Raw genomic sequence first — 17,282 nt, forward strand, 5'->3', positions numbered from 1 at the left:
AGGAGAATTTCTTGAGAAAAGGAATGTTATGGCATGATTTTCAAAATGTCTCAAGACTTTGCACACACAGAGTAAATTTGCCAGGAGGGAAAACAAAACGAAGATGCGGGGTTGTGAAAAGATGAAAGGAGGCGCATTTTGGGACGAGGGGGGGGAGTTTACTATATTCATCCTGTCTGTATGTACTTTTAAGTTTTCCAACACAGTGTTCAAGTCAGAGCATGAGTTTTGTCTCGAGCGCGATGGTTTTCTTGCAAATAAGAAGATGAGTTTTGAGGTTTAGACAGTTTGTTTATTGCAGAAGCATCACGTGTGATGGTAATTTACATCAATCTTTTCGGGAGTGAAAAGTGATCTTATACCTCTGATGCCAGGTCATGGATACCACGAGGTTTGGAGGGGGCAGGGTGGCAGATGTATTCGAGTGGTAAGTAAAAACGGTAAGTTAGGCAACTTTATTTCCTATCAAATGCATCCGAGCCGTCGATAGCATGTCACGGAGTAAATTTTATTACTCCTCTGTCACACGTTTCGATGGGAATTCACCCGCCAAAATTGAACTATCGCCCAGGATATTTTGGTCTTTCTGGTACAAATGCATTGCATCCTAGCGTGGATATGTCTCCCATTCTCTCTTCATTTCTCACATGTGCAAATCTCAATTTCAGAACATTTCATCCTGAAAAGCCTGTACGGTTCTTACCCCCCACACCCTGTCACACCATCACGATGAAACTCACGGCGAAGAAAATTGCAAGAGCCAAGAGTTTAGATGGGAAAAATTTTTGAAGGAAAAAGAAAAGGAAGTGTCTTTATTTTGGATTACAAAAATGCATTATGAGACAGGCGAGTGGCAGTTAATGTCTCTTTCGAGAATTGAACGTGCAATTTTTCACATGGACAACTTCAACAAAATAGAATTAAGTTCCTCATTCTTCTTCCATATACACCCTTTCTCGGCTTTCCACTTCTGCACCATTTCAATTTGATCTTGACGAGAGTGAAATCCAGAAAATTGCCACATCACATCTTCTCTTATGGCATCCTCACACACTAGCCATAAATATTCATGAAAATTTATTGATATTGCACAAAAAAAAATAGCAGAGGAAAGTGACGAAGAAAATAATGCATATGTGCCAGAAAAATAAGAGTCACAAATGCTTTTCCTCAGCATGGCAAAAGAGATACTTATGGAGCTTTTCCGAGTGTAAAAATTCTCTTTGATTTGCGAATGGGAAAAAGCTGGCAAGAGACACCACTATCATTAAAAGTCTATTTGAAAAATATATATCTGCAACCGAGAGACACTTTATTTGCATTTTCTGTCTCTCTTTACCAGCGAGGTGGATACAGAAAGCTCCCCGAGGGGTGTGTGTGCGCTGTGCATCCCCAACAAATGATGGATTTTTCCCACCAAAGTGTCTGGGTGATGAATTGCATTTCCCAGGGAGTTTACCACCTCCATCGCTCCCCCAACTCCTTCGCAATTCCCTAAATCGCCACACAATCTCAACTATTGACACAACATGCATACGAGGATTGAGCATGAAAATATTTTCCAGCACATTGGACAGGAGTTTCCCTTCTAAATCCCCTCTTAAAGTCCGGAGATTTGTAAGAGCTTCACTTCTAAGCTTCTTAAGCGCACAATTTTTTTAAGGGGTCGAGAAGAAAACTGACCACACACAAGTTACCAATCGAATAAGGGAAAGAAATCGCATTTTTAAGAGTCCTCAGCTTTCTAACAGACGCACCTCTTCGTGACTTTTTCTTGGTGAAATTGCATCTCTAGTACTAAAATTTGCTTTTAAATAATTGAAATGTATTTTCTTTGAAAATTTTATTTAAAGAGAAATCAAAAGAGAACGCAAAAGAAAAAAAAAATACTTTAAGCGCATTTATTTTAAAAGAACATTGAAAGCTTTTGCAAAAAAATTAAGGTTTTTTTTAGAATGAAGCAAAATCGGAAAAGTTAATTTTATTGCAATGTGGTAGAAAATATGAAATGTATTACCCCACTAGCACACAATGACTCATCCACTTGACAAAATGTTTTGTAAAAAAAATTAATTAATTAGTTGGTATACCACAATCCTGGTATACCAAGTATTTTAGTATTGTAACACAGATCAAGCGTAAAAGCGAAATTGTCGAAAAAAATAGACGAAATTACTTCATTATTTTTAATTAATTAAATATTTCTGATATGATAGCGTGACAGTCTGTTTATTAGTTGGTATAACACATTTTCGAAATAAAATTAACACTTATTTTTATCACAGAAATTATTAAAAATAAGTGTCGCAAAAATGGTCAGTATGTCTCACATAGTGTTAGTTGGGTAACTGAAAAAATGTTTTCTAAAGAATTTTAAATTTTCATACATCTATAATAACAAAAATTTCCAATCCAAGAACCGCAAAGAAAACTTTAAAATGCTTTTTCTGAATGAATTTTCAAAAAGAGCATAGCACCATTAGCGATAGTGCTGTTCCACTGGGGTAAGCGCACATAGAATTCGTGAACTAGAAATTTCTATACATAACTTGCTATTTTTTTTGGTGTCGCGCCAAGTGCTGTTGCATTGCAATGAAGCTGAAGATGGGTTGGATTTTTGGAATCTTTTAGAACGGAAGTCCTGAAACAGAGAACATGATGTTATACATATTAAATGTCTCAGTGGATTTCATTCAATCCCATCACATGGAGGAGCAACTTTTGAAGTATATGCTACTTGTACATAGATGTTGAAGGGGGCGTGATAATGTAAATTCAATCCTGATCAGTGTGCCAACAAAACAAGCATTTATCGACAACCCCTCGTCACCTCCTGAGACATCATACAAGGGGTTCTCCTTCTAAACGGAACTTGTGTCTATCTTCGACTTGTTGTGAGTGGATTTTTCCTTATCCTGCCGATTGGAAAGTGACGATGAGGGAGAAAAAGAAGGTGGAAAAGTGCACATCATGCTGGGAAAGAGGAACACTTTCTTTTTTTTTTTTAAAGAAAAAAAAACTGAGAAGATATGCTGTTTCAAAATGTATTCAAAGTGCTTTCACAATTGAATCGCAAAATTCGAATTTTTCTCACACACAAATATACAAACACTAGTCAACCCGAGCCCCCAATCACGTGTGAGCAAACTCAATTTTAAGCTGTGAAAGAGGGGCATATATTAGTAGGGGGATGAATACTACGGTACCCCGAAAAATTCTAAAAATAAAAAAAATCCCGTTATCTGACCCTTCAGCAGGTAGAAAATGGGAAAAAATCAATTTTTCAGTGGGGGCGCTATAAAGGGGGGTTGGGGCGGAATCCCATATAGCGCTTGCAACTCGTATTGACCCCCTCTACCCCCATACCAAATTTCATCAAGATCGGCCCAGCGGTTTCGGAGGAGTTCATGTGCCACAGACAGACAGACAAACATTTTCAGCTTTTAAGATGTGCTTTCCCCTTTTCGTTCTTTTTCAAAGAAAATTCCTTCTCATTCCTTACAATTTGGTGACTGAGGAAAAAAAACACACACGTAGATTTTCCCCAAGGAAGCATTTTGACCAAGAAATTCTTATGCAATTTAAAAATGAAAATTGGAAAGAGAATTTTTCTCTCGAACTTTCATCTTCTTCCGCAGAACTTGTGTAGAGAAGTTATCAAGAAAAAAAAGTTTGAAGATTGAGCAATATATTTGCAATATTTGTCCACTTTCGACCAACTCCTTTGGAAGGAATATAATTTTTGATCAAAAATTTCATGTAAATCACATTCGGAGATTTTGGGCGGAAGATTAAATTGGGAATGATGTCTGAGGGTGAAAATTCCATCAAAATCGCATGAATCCCCACCCGTGGAGTGTTGTCAAAGGAATATGGATCTCCATTACTAGCCCTTGGTCAAGAAAATTTCTCCATCACACTTGAAATTGATGGATGGGGGAAAAGTCGAGAGAGGAAAATTTTTGGTACTCATACATAAATTTTACGCTTCCGGAGATTCCTCATTGCTTGCGGGAAGTTTGCTCATCGTCTTGTCGACTAAAGTAGATTGACCGCGCTGTATTGAAGTTTTTCCTTCCTCAAACCAATTTGGTGAATTTTCCACCCACAAGGAAATCAGAAACAACTTCTTCCTGGTTGGATTTTAGGGAAATGCTAAGAAGAGTTTTACTATTTTCTCGAAAGAGTTGGTAAGTATTTCTTGGAATTGAACGAATGTTCTTGTTTTCTTGAGTTATGATGAGTTCTTTAAAAATCTTTGGAAAGAATATAAAACTGAAAAAGACACTAAATAAATAATATATTGGGTCATCTTATATTTACGCAAACTGTTTTTCCATACATTTCAGTTTTTTCCTATGGATTTTTCAGGTTAAAATTCTGACCCAATACAAAAATAAAGTCACAAAAAAGCGAAAAGAGCTTTCAAAGCTGTAATCATCAATGTTAAAAAATCGTTGCCACTTTGGCTCACATCTCAACAATTCATGCTTGTATAAATTCGACCGTGGAACATGGTAGATGATGAAGGGTGAACCACCCCCTTGAGAGATTGTCGTCACCTCCATCGACACCTTGTCTGATGTAAAAAGTTGCGCCAGGTAAGTAAATATTTTGTTTTAAAATCACACGTCGAACTTTTCTATCCAATTTTCCACACCCACATCTGCCTATTTATGACTTTATGATTTCCCACTATGTGTGAATGCATATAAATGGGAAATGATGGGGAACTTTTTTTTACTCGCCCTCTCTGAATACTATTGTGGCACAGACGGTGTGTCAGAATCAATAAAATTCATCAGAAAAGTTTTGCGCGCCAAAGACACACTACCTGGGCACCTGCCGATTGTACACGTTTCGCGAAAGTGCTCACCTCTGCAGGAAATCGAGGAAATCTAATAATAAATTGTGATGGTCAGGATTTCTATAATTGGAAAAGTTTTCCAATGGCTTTTTTGATTAGATCTCTCCTTACTTTCCTATACATGATTTTTTTTCGCACAAAAACCCCAAAAACTCTTTCTCGCCCCATGTCTTTTTGCTGCCTTTTTCGCAAACTCAAGACTTTCCGCAGCGTGACTCCCTACATGTGTTGGAGGTTTTCAACTACCTCCAATTAGCACGAAAGTTTGCTCCCCAGCAGAGTTGCTCTCTCGACTCATTTTACCAAATCTTTCCACACTTGTACCGACAATTCAATTCACTCTGATAGATGATTTTATTGGAGCAATTCATGGAGTAAGTGTGATACAAAGTGTGAGCAGAAATTCTTCTGCAAACTAAAAGCTTTTAGATTTTATTTAAAAATTTAATCCAGATATTAATTATTGTATAAATTATATTAATTTAAAACCTACATCAAAGTCAATCATTTTTGTCGTAAGGTTACTGAAATTGTCTAAAAATGAATATTTTCAGAAATTACTGTAAATCTGCTTACAGAAGATGAAAATAGAAAAATGAAATCTTTATTGATTACATCGCGCACCGTATAAATGAATAATTTGGTACGAGTACTGAAATAGTCAAACAAATCAATCCAAAAGCTCTAAAAGCTTTTAAAAGTTCTTTATTATTTAGTTAATCTAATTTATTTTTAATTCTCTTCCTATAACTTTAAAATTCAGTTTATTTAATTTTTTATAATAAAAATTCTTTCAATTTAGAAATAATTTAGGGGAGTTTGGGTCAAGTTAGTCAAAGTAAAAACTTAAAAAAAAAACGTTTTCTCTGTAAATATTTAAGAACTTTTTGTTGAAGCTTTGGTTAAAATTCTGTTGTGAAGCTGTTCCTAAACCATATTGTGTAAGTTTGTAAGTGCATATACCATCCTGATCCCAGCCAGATTCTCTCAGAATATTACGAGAATGTTAATTTGAATAATAAAATTTTAATGTAGCTTGTTTAATGCAAAGTCCAGGATGTTATTTAATATGTGCTAAGTATTTCCTTATCTGGTAATTTTCACTCAAATGTGTCTCCATAAGAAAATTTAGATGTAATCCCCAATGAGCTTCTTCAAATCCCCCGGAAGAGCTTGAAAGTTTGAGAAATCTCCGTATAAGAGCATACAAACAAACACAAATACTACTGAGAGTTTGGGTATAAAGTCAATATAGGAATGTATTGGGGACTTGCTGGAATTTCATCCATTGATACATCAATCGGGAACGAAGAGAAGGGTTCTTAAAGTGTGACACAAGTTAAACTTTTTGATAAACTTCCTGATCGCTGAAATCCCCCATTTTCCATTCTCTTGTAGCTGAATGTGAGGAATTTTATATAAATTTTTTTCCGTGAGAAAGGTGAGAAAAAAAGGTTTGAAGTATTAAAATATATCTCACAGTGTAGGAGCCTCGACACGCTTTGTATCCCACCTGCAATGCTATTCTTCTAATCCCATTTTCTACCCCCATGCTCGGTGACAAGGAGACACTTTCCCATTCCACCCAATGTGGATGGGGAAAGTGCAAAGGTGACAGAGATGAACCGTCAAAGGTGGAAGTGGGGTGGATTAAAAGTTTCTCACTTGACAAAAATTCGTGTTTGGGGGTGTGTGTATTCGAGGAAACGGATTGTTTTTGGGAGCCACAACTTTTCGACATTCTTCACCAGACTCACAAATTCTCACACGAGCTTTCTTCTTGTGAGAGACTTTTACAGAGCGCCTTTTCACCCCATTTTACCCACTCCACCCCCACCCTCCATGGGTATAAGGAACTCTTTTTTCTTCGAGACATGAATACATTTTTGAAGGAAGTGCTCATCTTTTGCCACTCTCAGACATCGTTTTTTTTTCTTTCACCCCCAACAATTCCACCTACCCCTTCATACATATGAAAAGGAAACCCAATGGATCAGGAAGATGTGTGTACATGGGCTGGGAATAAAGCTTGGAGAAAAGAAATTGTATAATGTAAAATACAAACACACACCTTTTGTTGCGAAAGAATAACAGAGTGAGAATTTATGGTGAAAAAAACATGTTTGTATTTTTAATACCAAATACCATCAGCATAATTTAAGTTATTAGCCTGATATTATGTAACACGTAAAATTTTATTCATTCTTTATTCCTCATCATAAAGTTTAAAGAGGGCACGACACGGAGGGGTGAGATTAAAGTGCAAAAGCGCTATATAGTGGTGATATGCTTTCCCAAAATATCAAACCGAAAACCACAAATGTTTGTACTTCTTTTTTTAAGCATTTTAGGGGGCAAATGTGTGTGTGTTTTTTTTACCATTTGGCGTGAAGGATAAAATGAACATCACGCGACATAATTTCCATGAGAGACACTCTTTTGCAGCATCGAACGGTGAAAAGTGTGGAGTCTAACGTAGATAGGCAATATATATTTTCCAAAACATATAAACTGTATCATCGTGTCAGGGATGAAATTGGCGAAAATATGGGAATCGTATTGCAAACATCACTTTTATGGTCAGCCTGAGTGCTTGCGGGGAAAGAAATGGAAATGTTAGTGACTCGCTGAAATGCTGCTTTTTTACGCTCTTCTGCTTTCTACACACAAATCCAATCTCACAAAAAGTGGTGAAATTGCCAGGAAAAGGATGTTCAGGACTGAATGAGAACTTGCTCGAGCATCAACTTTTTTTTTTCAACCCAACATCCATATCATTCGCTTTTCAGCATAGTTTAAGCTTCAAAATCACTGTCGATTCATATTATGGGAAAGATTTAGGATTTATAAATTGGAAATTCGATTTTTTTCCTACACTTGTGGAAATCATTATTGGGTCAGGTTTTTTTAAAAACGTTCGTCTATGTTTTATATTTAATACATTATTATAGGTTAACATCATCTATTTATTTTGATGAATTTAGTTAATTTAGTCATGATTTAAATATATCATGCTACTATTTGATTTGATAATACTTAAGATATCAAACAAAAAATATATGCAATACTCTTTCAAATATATATGTACATAAGAACATACATAGCATACATATAGGGGAGACCGGGGTAAAAAGAGTCATTTTCGAATTTTCAAATGCCATTTTCTCCGAAGTTATAAATCGGAAAAATTGGAAAAAATTATGGTGGAAAGCCCTATGCACCTACAATTTTTGACAGTAATTTGGAGGTTATCCGATCAGTACTTTAGGAGTTAAAAATGAAAATAGATTTTTGGCCCATTTCCCAAACTTTTGCGTATTGTGAAAAACGCGTTTTCCGAACTTTTCCTTCAGCAATTTTCCAATCTGATAATTTTTCTCACTAGCTGGGTTACTTCAGAAAACGTTGCCAAGGTGTATTTTTCACAAACTTTTAATGATATTTCTGTACAATTATTTGAATCAGAACATACCTCTTGGGGTAGATCTAGTCATCCCATGTAAATCATATGGGAGATCGAAATTTTTGGCATATTTTCTATTCATTTGTTGCAAAATGGCGTGTTTGAGAAAATCGCAAAATTCCCTGTTTTAGTGCGTATAAAAGTGAAATTCCTTGTCGCGAATCAAAAGATGAGAAGTTTAGCTATCAACTACTATCAATCTCTCAGGTGGAAAATCATTGGAAATGCCGGAAAATTCGACCGACTTTATTTAGCCAACTGGTGACTATATTTACCCGCCGCGTTTAAAAAAAGTCAGAAGCGGAAGGGTTTAGGAAAAGCTTGAAAACTCATATTTCCCGTGGAGATAGAGAAAAGTGGCCTGAGACAAAGTTGTAGGCCAGGAAATTTCCTATAAGACTGATCTATCGAGGAAATTTTCTTGCCCTTGGGGAATCCTGCAGATAAGGATTTATGCAAATTGACTATTTTTACCCCGGTCTCCCCTACCTTTTATTTAATTTTCTCCTACTTTATATTTGCTAATTCTGTAAAGCGAAAATTTACATGAAAATCATTTTAGCTTATTTTAACGTTTGAAGTAGAAATCAGATTGGTGATACATTTATGCATTTACACTGTTACACTCTGAATTGATTAAAGTAATATGCATAGCTGATGCCTCTTATCACAAAAGTGGAGTGAGGTATGTTGGCGGCATGAAAATATTCATATTTTCCGTTATCAGACTCACATGCAAAAAGCTATATGGTAATTTCCGGGGAAAACGCCAAGAGGTCATCCACTTTTATCTAATTGCATCCATTACACAACAACGCAAATCCGGTCATTTTGGATTTTGTATGAGTGTCCTTGTGAGAGTAAGTGGTGCGTGTACTATTCAGATGGTGAGAGAGCTTTGCATAGGTCTCGGTGCGGGTGGTCGCCGCGATATGTGCCACACACTCCTGTATTTAGTTGCTGGCATTGAGCGTGCATGAAAATTTTGTGGTTGACCAAATTGAAATGTGGCATTTCCCGCTGAAGGACACCCAGGGCTCTTTGGTGGTTAACCACAAAAGGATTGAAGGTGATAATAAAGAACTTGTGCCACCCCACCAAAGTCACCACAGGTGTGCCTAGGGTAAAATTCAATAAACATGTTGGAATTTAGATGCTACAAAATATGTTTTCGTGATTCCTATATGGGTGGAACATTCCCATAAATACCCTCAAGGGATGAATAATCTTTTAGCCAACTTGTGAGAGGTATAAGTTTAGCAATTTAACGTTCAAAATGATTTTATAGTTCCCTAATTACATTTAACACTGGTATGTTATACTCAAAATACTCTCGGCAATCATCTTCTAAGACTTCGTGGCATTTAAGTCAATTGCTCTTAGGCACGGTGAATGAGTCAGAGTGACAAGGATTTCAAGAGGCTACAGACATCCAAAATTCAGCACTGATGTTTCAACTTGTCGTTTTTCATGCAAGTGATGGGAACTTCTCTTACCGTTAAATGTTCCTAAAATGTTTGACTTTACCCTCTCTCACTTTGTCTACATATTGTACTTGGGAATACATTAAGAATCTCATGCTTCATCTCGTGTATTTTCTCAATAAATTCATATAACATACAGCATAATATTGCTCCCTCAGCCATGCTATTTGAAGAAAAACTATAATAAAACATGCAATTTATAATATTTATTGAGCTTTAACAGAAATAGTAGAAGTGGTGTAAAAAGTTCTTATTTTGATAAAACATAACTGGATTACTGGATTTGATTAAAGTAAGAGTTTTAGGATTTTTTGTGCGAAGTTTCTAAAATTTTGATTTTGAACAGATTTTCCTAGATAATTCTAAAATCATACTGTTCGCGAAAAAATCTTATATTAAACGCGATAATTACACTTTAACCTCTAGGCCGCCAAGCGGGGTCGTTGAACGACCCCAGCCCTATATTTCGTGCTATAACTTAATAAATATAAAAGTTAGCGTTCCCATCTTTTGGAAATAAGTTCTTTGGTTATCTGAGGAGGTTGTGTAAAAATTTCAGCTCAATCCGACCACCACAAGAAAAGTTATTAAGGAAAATGTAGAAGAAGGGAATTCAAAAATTGGTGTAACGGCCATGCTGCGGAAAATTTCTCAGAATGAAGTTAGTCACATCATAAATCATATGGTTGAAGGGGGTTGAAGGGTTGTGTTTACTTTCTCACTTTACCTTCTCAGTGTCAGAATTATCGCGAATAAGTAACATAAACAACATAAAACATAATTAGAAGCATATAAATGTGCAAAACAATAAAGAATATTCGAGAAATATTGCCATTTATCACGGTGCGGGAAGTGAGGGGAATGTGGGGAAGTAGTGAAAAAAAATAGCAGTTGCGGTCAACTTCGTGGCAAATTTCTCACGAAGAAAGTGTGAAAAATGAGTGAAAAATGTTTTTCCCTAATATCTTCTTCTGCGTGTTTCCGGGTGGCGAATTTGTGATGCAAAGGGCAAGAGGACTCTTATATAAGGGTTTTATAGTTTATGAGAAAATCGACTTCCTTCTTGGGGTCGTTCAACGACCCCACCTTGGCGCTCTAAGGAAGCTCCAAGGTCTTGGCGGCCAGCAGGTTAATACTGTGGTACTCACCGTTTTCCCGATATTCTTCCTCTCCTATTTCCTCTTGTTGAACGTCCGCGCTACGACAGACCTTCTCTCTCTCCTCCCGTCTCTACTGAACCGTTCTCTCGCTCCCACAAATACGGAGCAAGCTCTTTTGCATTCGTACACTTTGCCTTTCATAATAATAATAATAATTTTTATTATCCTCGCTACAAACGAGTGTATGGAGGCTTTGCCTTTCATTTCTGATCTGCCTTTTTTGCAGCCAAATCATTACTTTTTCACCACATTCTCTATTTTCACCACTCGAATTCACCATTTCGAGTGCGCGTCAAATTCAAATATTATTTTATTTCGTAAGTTTTCCGAATACATGCTTTGCAGAAATTAAGTAAAAAAGATTAAAACATTTCATTGGTAAAATTCTAAAGCAAAAGGTAGGAGTTAAAGATCTATTTTAATTGATTTTTGTAGGGAAATTTAAAACTAATGAAGCAGTTTCATTGCTTTTTTGTGAGAATTATTGCTTAATTTTCGGTCAATTACCCAGAATTTTATCATGGAATATAGATACGATTTATTTACAGCACTATAGGTAGGTACTTTTATAATAAAATAATTCCTATAAAATAGTAGGTAAATGGAGAATATTTCGAGAGAGAAAAAAATAAAACAAGAAGATCCCCAACACGGGAATGGTAATATCAAAATATATCCCATGTGCAGAAAGGAGCAGTTAAACTAATACCCCCAAACAGGACATTGCAATTATCGTTTTAAGTGGGACATGGGATGAGCCACACAGTGGGATTTTCTCGAGGTGGAAAAATTGCTATACCCTCCTCTGGAGTTATTTATCCATTTTTCTCACAAAACCACACACTCTAAGGCTCTTTCGCCCCGACATTCTCATTCTGGGGACGCCCATTTGCCATATCCCACACTCACCTGCGGCAGAAAGGTATAGGGGACTTTGGGAAAAACCCAGGGAGTGTGGTATGGCAAAGCGTGAGATTAAACAATTAATTATCATTAAAAATATACAACTGTACAATTTTCCACACTAATGGATGTAAATTAATAAGTACCACCTCACACGTTTCCACGCCGCATTTGTACTCTAATATATAATTAATTAGACATTTCCTCTTTATCTCAATTTAGCAATTTTAATAATACTCTTTTGGATAACCAATTGATTTGTTGTACTATGTAATGGAAATTGCTCTGGAAAATACGACAGAGTGGCTTTCAAAGCCAGTGGGGAGGGATTATCTATAGGGGTGGATGTTTTTGCGGATGCGTTTGCAAGGGAAGGTGTAATAAAGTATAATGTACATTTGGCAGTTTAGCTTGATAAACAACGGCGTAGTACATACAAGAAAATTCCACACTTGTGCGGCTCCTCATAAATTTTGGGGAAAAAAGAATGAAAGCCTCCGGGAGAAACTTGAGGATTCACATTCACTCCACAATCTATTCATCACGGCTGCAACCAAAACTTTATTTAACCATACCCCCTCCGAGGGAAACCCACCGTCATGATTGTGAAACATTGGCTGAGGCGCACACGGAATGTCTTCAGTAAACCACCAAATGATGAGGACGGGGCCGCTGGGGGAGGTGTTTGCCTTTTCTGCGGTGTGCACATCGCTCTTTTGCCATTATTCTTCGACAAAACGAGGTGTCTACCACCACAATCCACCACCTCCGGAATACACCCGCTCCCTTCCCGCAAAACCACCCCCTTACACACGGGAAAGCCGAGAACCCCCTCTTCTCGGGGGGTTGTTACACACTTGATGGAGACGCTTCAATGCTTGCTATGGAGCTCATCACACTCAATCCATATACATAGTGCTCCGTGTGGAAAACATATGCATGCAGAGTTGTTTCAGGAATCACAAGTATTATTATTCATTATGTGTACTAACGCATACTACCACCAGCACCCCCACCACCCTCAACATGGGATCTATCCCAGTGATCGTTATATTTTGGCGGAGAATGGGATGCTGGAAGTGAATGGAGAATTTGCTTGTCGTGTTCCTAATTTGAAGAGTGTTTTCATTCTTCACCCAACCCACATAGTCATCATTGAGTAAATTGAGCAGCTTCTCAGGTAGTCACCGAGACGTGGTGAGTATGGTAAGAGGCATTACTGGATTGCTGGAAGTAATTCTACATTCATGAAAATTGGTGTAGGATAACCAATTCTCGAAGATTGATAATGTGAAATGCCAAGCGGATCAAATGCATCCTTGATTCAATCCTTTTTTCCTATACCTTTAATGAAGATTTATGTACCATAATTGGTTCATGAACGATCCAATGAGGTATCAGGTTCAGCCGGTTCTGTTATAAATTTTGCTTTTTCTGTATTAAAGGTCGGCCCTTCAGCTGATATAAAATTGACGAAAGTACAAGGAAGTTAGGCAAGGGGGAAAAACTTGGATAAAGACATAAGAAGTAATTATTTTAAAGTTACCAAAATGAGGCAAAAAGGATATGTTAATGCGATGAAAGTAGAATATAAAGGTTTTAAAAATTAGGAAACAGAAAGTCACAAAAAAGTCAAAATTAAGTCACAAAAAAGTCGAAGTATGTGATGTTCTGTAAAAGATGTTCTTGGATGTTCTAATCATTTATAATTAAACCTAAAAAAATAAATGTTTAAATCAAAGAAAATTAAAATAAAATAATTGTTTTTAATAAATAAATATAGAAGAATCGTTTGTTAAAGCCATAAAATGCTTTCGAAAATCAACTATTCAGGAACATGTGACCTAATTATTAACTCACTACAAATTGACGAAAAATTCATTTTAACTTTTGATCAAAATATTCCTTTAATACTATTATTTTTCCACGCCATGTTGTGTAAGCACCTGCTTAGAAAACTTATTTTTCTGAAAAGCTCTTAAAAGTTTCTTTTTTTTTTCTAAACTACAGCTTGTGCGGAAGTTTGAAATATTCACGTTAGCATGTGCTCTATTTACTTTCAGACAGTATTTAGGAGTATAAAATCTGTTCATGCTACAAATATTTATTTTATCCACCATCTGTGAGAGTAGCAAAACAACCGTGAAAAGGTTGTTTTTCTCCATGGAGAACACTCCATTAAATTCATTTGATTTAAAATAGATAACACCCACTCTTTGCAAAAAGGGAATGTTTTAATATCTTCTTTGTGGGGGTGACATAAAAACAGTAAATTGATGCGAATAGGATTGAATTAAATTGGTTTCATGATTTCACTTCTTTTATCACCCCTTAAGAAAATTCAAACACTCAAAAGAGAGCTCCCCGTGGCACAAAAGAATATATCTTCAGCAACTCATGGTACTAATGAACAAAAAGGATTAATTAAATTTTACTTATAAGTACCTCGTGCGCTGCCTCCACGTGAGTGTATTGAATTGTCGATGTAAAAGACACTCAAAAAAATTAATCGTAATTATCTTCCCTAGGAGACACATTAAATTTTTCACATTGAATCCTATTGAGTCCCCAGAGATCCAAAAGCATGGACGAAAATGTGTCCTTTGAGACAAATTCACGAGAAGAGTCACATTTCATTTGAAGATGTGCGCGGGACAAAAAGCCTCCAAAACAGCGGATAAAAAAATAAGATTCCCCCTCGTCTCCATTGAGATTCCAAAGCAGTGATAGCATGACTCAAAGACACTTGACACAGACTTAATTTTCCATCTCAAGAGTGGGTGTGGTGGAAAAGCTCCATCTCTCCCCACCTCTTCCACTCACGTAAATTCCACGCAATTTTCTTTGTCACTTCCACCACTCTCTTCTTGCGTATTAAACTTTCACCCAACCTTCACCATCAATGAGATATTTAAGCATCTACCCACTTCTCAAGTGTTCACAAAAATTTCTAGGAAAATTTATTTTCAGGCAACTCTGCGTATTTTATTTATTTTTATATTAAATGTTATAAAAAGTATTTTTGTAACACACTTGATAAACATATAACCCCACAGTATGTTTTTTATACCTACGTAGGATCAACATTTTAGACTTTAATTGGGTTTCTGAGAAAAGAAGCAAAAATATCAGATTTGATTTTTGTTGTGTATCTTCCACATAAAAGTTAACTCGGAAATTGTTTTTGTTAACTTTAAGGGAATAAAAATGGCATAAAAAGTTTGCATATTTACAAAAGTCATATAGATTTAGTTCAAAAAAGAGTTTTAGAAATTCTTAAACAATATTTAAAGTATTTTGGTTTAGAGTTAACTTTTTTAGATAATTTTAAAGTCAGGGCTCGCGAAAAATTCAAAAAGAAATCTTAAGCATATCTTGGTTAATTTAAGATTAGCATAAAGAAACAATGTTAAAGACTTGCAGTTGGCAGATAGTTTCACAATAAACCTAATTTTCCTTTATATCATAACAAAACTCGTAAAATTGCCTGAAAAATATAATTTCTCTGTTCCTAAATTCTGATAGAAAAAAAAACTTGTAGTAATTTCTGAAGGAAAGATTATTTTTCACACTAGAATCTATCCACTGATTCGATTTAAGTGTGTTTTATTAAAGAAAGGAACATAATAAATTCAAATTAAGTGAATTATATAAAACTAATATACATATACAAATTGTTTCCACATTTACTCAATTTTCCTACATAGTTTTCAGTGCATCATTCAATTTTAGAACAAGAAATTAAAGTGAAAATTCACCTTAAAATGTGATGAAAGTTTTTAAACCTTAAGAACTCGACACACTGTGTCTGTTTCTGTGGAAAATACATGGGGAAGGTAAAATATTTCTGAAGGTGGTTGAGCGGCAAATAGGGTGCTTGAGGGTGAGACCATCAAAAATTATACACAATGTGCTCATTCAGTTCATTCCTGCGTACAAAAGTCTAACACGACAGAGATGTGATACCAAAAGCAGGGGGGATTGTGGAGAAAAGTTGCGAAAGATGAGAAGACCTCTTTCTTAGAATGTGGCATATTTTCCTGGTTTTTGATTGTTATTGAGGCAATTTTATTTATAATCTCTACTGCTATCCTGAACATACTTTAATTTTCTCCACACACTCCCCCGCATGCTCCCCATAGATTTTCCACTAAATTCAGCGGGGGTACATTGCTATATATACAGTATCAGATGAATTTTTGTGTTTGTGACACAACGAAAATGGTTAAATTTATTACTTGACGCTTTTGGGAAACTTTCACATACTTTTCATGTTATATATACATTTCCTGGCTGGTTGGGCATGCCGACCGGAAAGTCTGTTTTGTGTAACATTTATCTCTTTTGTATGTTTTTCCCACTAAATCATTCAACAGTGGATGGTTCTCTCCTCTGGCCTACATTTTCGCGCTCATTTTCTTCCAATTTCTCATCTCGTGCATGGAACAATACACGCTCTCTGCGGGAAATACAGCGGAGGGGGTGGAGAGAATAAACAGAACAGTGAAGGAGGATATTCGAGTGATTTCCATTTCCAATGTATTGTTGAGGAAAAACAATTAGTGGCACGAAAAGAAAGTGCATTTTGTGGAGGGAGTATTGTACATAAGGTATGGGGGGATTATGTTTATGTATCCTTTTCCCAATGACATTTTTGCCAAAAGGATCGTCCCTCTTCGGGCGACAGCATTCACTGTGTGGAGTGATCATTCATCCCCCATGAGTGTCCAAATCAATCCGCAGAGCGACGTTTTCCGCATCACGAACAGAAATGGGAGCAGAAAAAAATTCTCAAGAATAACATACATTGTTCCCATTTCCCCACTCACACACTTTTCATCCGGTTCTCTCTGGCTCATCCTCCCAACTATATGGTTAGGATACCCACCCACCTTTACCACCCCATTTCTTGCATCATGCATAGAGCAAATGCGCACGAGGAAATGGAAGGACGTGTAACTATTTCTTCGAATGTATAAAAGTGCAGAAAACTTTTTCTATAAATTCAACCCCATCCTCATAACATTTTCCTCATCGACCACAAAAGTCCCAGACAACTTTCGCACACACTTCGCACATTGTTTTGCACTCGTAACGGAACCAAACCAAGATGCTGGGAAACATAAATAAAATTTCTTATATGGGAAAAATTCTCATTACAAATGAATACGGTGGATGTTTCGGGACTTTCGGGTTGTGTGAAGAAAAAATATGAAATTTATTGTTGTCCATCCTTGGAAAATGAATTTCAAGGAAAAGCTGTTGTATGTCCATAGAGAATCTCAAAACTAAATATTTTTTATTTCTTAAATTTACGTCATTTTCCGCAAGTCTCTTCTCTCACTTATTTAATGTTGAACCATGGATGGATTGATTTTTGAGAAGTTCTTGCTCACCTCAACTTT

The sequence above is a fragment of the Lutzomyia longipalpis genome, chromosome 2 (genome assembly GCF_024334085.1).
Source record: "Lutzomyia longipalpis isolate SR_M1_2022 chromosome 2, ASM2433408v1".
Taxonomy (NCBI): domain Eukaryota; kingdom Metazoa; phylum Arthropoda; class Insecta; order Diptera; family Psychodidae; genus Lutzomyia; species Lutzomyia longipalpis.